Consider the following 5,000-nt stretch of genomic DNA (forward strand, 5'->3'; position numbering starts at 1 on the left):
GAAAGATGGAGAGAAAGAATTAGATAGAGACAAAGGAAGGCACAAAATAAGAGAGGATATGTCAGAGAGAAAGGAAGACAAAATAAGAGAGAAAGCACTGAATCCCCATATCTCCATTCCAAGCCACCCTCAACTGTCTACAATCGCTCTCTCATTTTTCTCTTCTACTCCTTGTTGTTCTTCCTCCCCTATGGGTGGTCTGGTCTCCTAACCACTTCCACATCAATTAGAGAGTGTGTATGTGTATGTTGACTTTACAAGGGCACAGAGTGCGAGGAACCTCTCCATATGCCAAGGAACATGACGTGCACCTCTTACATCTCACCTCTCCTGTCCTAACAGGCGTACATTTCGACTACACACACACGCACACACGCACACAGTATGTGGTCATGTGGCAAAAAATAATGAAATCAATTCCAGTGGTGATGCATGGTCATAAACTACATGGACAAAAGTATGTGAACACCCTTTCAAATGAGTGGATTCAGCTATTTCAGCCTCACCTGTTGCTGACAGGTGTATAAAATTGAGCACACAGCCATGCAATCTTCATAGACAAACACTGGCAGTAGGATGGCCCATACTGAGGAGCTCAGTGACTTTCAACCTGGCACCGTCATAGGATGCCAGGTCTAACAAGTCAGTTCATCAAATTTCTGCCCTGGTCAACTCTAAGGGCTGTTATTGTGAAGTGGAAATGGCTTAGCCACGAAGTGGTAGGCCACACAAGCTCACAGAACGGTACCACGTGCTGAAACACGTAGCGCGTAAAATGTGTCTGTCCTTGGTTGCAACACTCACTACCGAGTTCAAAACTGCCTCTATAAGCAAAGTCCTTACAATAACTGTTCGTTGGGAGCTTCATGAAATGAGTTTCCATGGCAGAGCAGCCACAACAATGCCACGCGTTGGCTGGAGTGGTGTAAAGCTCACCGCCATTGGACTCTAGGGCAGTGGAAATGCGTTCTCTGCGAGTGATGAATCACGCTTCACAATCTGGCAGGCCGACGGACAAATCTGGGTTTGGCGGATGCCAGGAGAATGCTACCTGCCCCAATGCATAATGCCAACTGTAAAGGTTGGTGGAAGAGGAATAATGGTCTGGGGCTGTTTTTCATGGTTCGGGCCCCTTAGTTCCAGTGAAGGGAAATCTTAACGCTACAGCATACAATGACATTCTAGACAATTCTGTTTGTATTTGTATTTATTAAGGATCTCCATTAGCTCCCGGGGTCCAGCAACATTAAGCCAGGTATATACATTAAACAATATAACACAACATTACATTTCAAAACACTTTACCCAATACATTTAGTGTGTTCCCTCAACCCACTACTCCACTATCACGTACTTACAACACAACTGTTCTTCCAACTTTGTGGCAACAGTTTGGAGAAGGCCCTTTCCTGTTTCAGCATGACAATGCCACTATGCACAAAGCGAGGTCCATACAGAAATGGTTTGTCGAGATCGGCGCGATGTACAGAGAGATCCTTGATGAAAACCTGCTCCAGAGCGCTCAGGACCTCAGACTGGGACAAAGGTCCACCTTCCAACAGGACAACCACCCTATGCAGGACAATGCAGGAGTGGCTTTGGGACAAACCTCTGAATGTCCGTGAGGGGCCCAGCCAGAGCCCGGACTTGAACCCGATCAACATCCTGGAGACCTGAAAATAGTTGTGCAGCGACGCTCCCCATCCAACAAGATGGAGCTGGAGAGGATCTGCAGAGAAGAATGGGAGAAACTTCCCAAATCCAGGTGTGCCAAGCTTGTAGCGTCATACCCAAGAACACTTGAGGTTGTAATCGCTGTCAAAGGTGCTTCAAAAAAGTACTAAGTAAAGGGTTTGAATACTTACAGTTGAAGTCGGAAGTTTACATACACTTAGGTTGGCGTCATTAAAACTAATTTTTTCAACCACTCCACAAATTTCTTGTTGACAAACTATTAGTTTTGGCAAGTCGGTTAGGACATCTACTTTGTGCACGACACAAGTCATTTTTCCAACAATTGTTCACAGACAGATTATTTCACTTATAATTCACTGTATCACAATTGAAGTGGGTCAGAAGTTTAAATACACTAAGTTGACTGTGCCTTTAAACAGCTTGGAAAATTCCAGAAAATGATGTCATGTCTTTAGAAGCTTCTGACAGGCTAATTGACATAATTTGAGTCAATTGGAGGTGTACCTGTGGATGTATTTCAAGGCCAACCTTCAAACTCAGTGCCTCTTTGCTTGACATCATGGGAAAATCAAAAGAAATCAGCCAAGACCTCAGAAAATAAATTGTAGACCTCCACAAGTCTGGTTCATCCTTGGGTACCACGTTCATCCTAAGGTACCACGTTCATCTGTACAAACAATAGTACGCAAGTATAAACACCATGGGACCACGCAGCCGTCATACCGCTCAGGAAGGAGACGTGTTCTGTCTCCTAGAGATGAACATACTTTCGTGCGAAAAGTGCAACTCAATCGCAGAACAACAGCAAAGGACCTTGTGAAGATGCTGGAGGAAACAGGTATAAAAGTATCTATATCCACTGTAAAACGAGTCCTATAGCGACAGAACCTGAAAGGCCGCTCAGCAAGGAAGAAGCCACTGCTCCAAAACCGCCATTAAAAAATGCCAGACAACGGTTTGCAACTGCACATGGGGACAAATATCAGACTTTTTGGAGTAATGTCCACTGGTCTGATGAAACAAAATAGAACTGTTTGGCCATAATGACCATCGTTATGTTTGGAGGAAAAAGGGGGAGGCTTGCAAGCTGACAAACACCATCCCAACCGTGAAGCACGGGGGTGGCAGCATCTTGTTGTGGGGGTGCCTTCCTGCAGGAGGGACTGGTGCACTTCACAAACTAAATGGTATCATGAGGAAGGAAAATGATGTGGATATATTGAAGCAACATCTCAAGACATCAGTCAGGAAGTTAAAGCTTGGTCGCAAATGGGTCTTCCAAATGGACAATGACCCCAAGCATACTTGCAAAGTTGTGGCAAAATGGCTTAAGGACAACAAAGTCAAGGTATTGGAGTGGCCATCACAAAGCCCTGACATCAATCTTAAAGAAAATTTGGGAAGAACTGAAAAAGCATGTGCGAGCAAGGAGACCTACAAATCTGACTCAGTCACACAAGCTCTGTCAGGAGGAATGGGACAAAATTTCCCCAACTAATTGTGGGAAGCTTGTGGAAGGCTCCCTGAAATGTTTGACCCAAGTTAAACAATTTAAAGGCAATAATACCAAATATGAATTGTGTGTATGTAAACTTCTGACCCCCTGGGAATGTGATGAAAGAAATAAAAGCTGAAATAAATCATTCTCTCTACTATTATTCTGACATTTCACATTTTTTAAATGAAGTTGTGATCCTAACTGACCTAGACAGGAAATTATTACTTGGAATAAATGCGAGTAATTGTGAAAAAATGAGTTTAAATGGATTTGGAAGATATATGTAAATATGTTACATTATTTATAAGTTTTTAATACATTTGCCTACATTTCTAAAAACCTCTTTTTGCTTTGTCATTATGGAGTATTATGTGTTGATTGAGGAGGGAAAAAAACAAAAAGTAACAAAATGTGGAAAATGGCAAGGGGTCTGAATGCTTTTCGAATGCACTGTACATGCCAATATCTTCGCTACACCCCCCCCCCCCCATTTTTCTTGTCTGAACATTTAAAATTATATTCAAGACACGTTGTCTTCAGACATATTATAGATGCTTTTCACTGACAGCAACAACTCAATAATCAGCTAGGTCTCTGACCATGCGCGGTGCCCAATTTGCAGGCTTCCCAACTAGGCATATAGGCCTACACGTTTGTGATTTAAAACAAACCACAGCTTTAAAAAAAGTTAACCTGTGGTGAAGTAGTTCAAATTATTTGAATTATTTCTGTATAGACTGGAGTAATTAGGCCTATATAATTTTGGCAAATTATATTCAATTTACTTTAGGCTGCAGTGACTACTGTTACGTCATGTCCTATGTTGAGGCAACTCAACACATTAGGAATTGAATGTTATTGTTCGCCTGCAAATACTTTATTACAAAAGTATTTCGCCTCCCAGTCAGTCAGTCAGTCCACACACACACACACACACACACACACACACACACACACACACACACACACACACACACACACACACACACACACACACACACACACACACACACACACACACACACACACACACACACACACACACACACACACATCCCCCAAAGGCTATTCTTAGTAGCAGCATTCTATTTTTAGCCTGCTGCCGGTTTCCAAACTTTGATCAGGGAGAGATTGGTTCCACAAAGAGAGCTGGAGTTCCACTGGGCCTTTGTGTGTGTTCTAATTGATGAGCCTTACTGAGAGCTTCAGCTGTTTTCAATCTACAACACAGACACACACCACAGAATGGAGTGAAATAGGGTTAGTAAAAGAGGGGTGAGGAATGCAGGAGTTCTTAGAGTTATAAATAGCCGTTATCCTGGGCCTCCTGCACCAAATACAGAACACACACACGCGTGCGCACACACCTCGTTATGGAAAGAAAACAACCCAGACAAAGGAGTCTCTTCTATTCCATTCCTGTAAAGAAGATAGTTCAACGGTTCACAGGGTTTCACAGCTAGATCATCTTTGACCATGTTTATCAGTACAGAGACAGGAACTGTGTGCGATGCTGAAAGATATACAGGTACAAATCTGTCCTTCTGCCCCTGAACAAGGCAGTTAACCCACTGTTCCCCGGTAGGCTGTCATTGCCTAGTTAAATAAAGGTTAAAAAAAAAATAGAGTGAGAGATAGAAAGGCTTGTATGTGAGAGAGGAGAAGGAAATTGACAGAGGAGGAAAAGACCCATCATCATTGATCTGTCTTCCAGAAGACACCTACACACTAGGGGTCAGCAAGGAGAGAGGAGAAGAGAGGACATTTGTTGAGAGGGATTAAGAAGAGCATATTGAGATTATAGTAA

At 42.9% G+C, this 5,000-nt stretch overlaps 1 protein-coding gene across 3 annotated transcripts in view; it reads right to left on the reverse strand.

Annotated features, from left to right (window-relative positions):
- The window catches only part of LOC124049115 (myocyte-specific enhancer factor 2C-like), a 21,065-nt gene that overhangs the window by 10,918 nt on the left and 5,147 nt on the right, over nt 1-5,000 (reverse strand). The gene's annotated exons all lie outside the window — the stretch shown is intronic.

Source organism: Oncorhynchus gorbuscha, linkage group LG11, assembly GCF_021184085.1.
Source record: "Oncorhynchus gorbuscha isolate QuinsamMale2020 ecotype Even-year linkage group LG11, OgorEven_v1.0, whole genome shotgun sequence".
Lineage (NCBI taxonomy): Eukaryota > Metazoa > Chordata > Actinopteri > Salmoniformes > Salmonidae > Oncorhynchus > Oncorhynchus gorbuscha.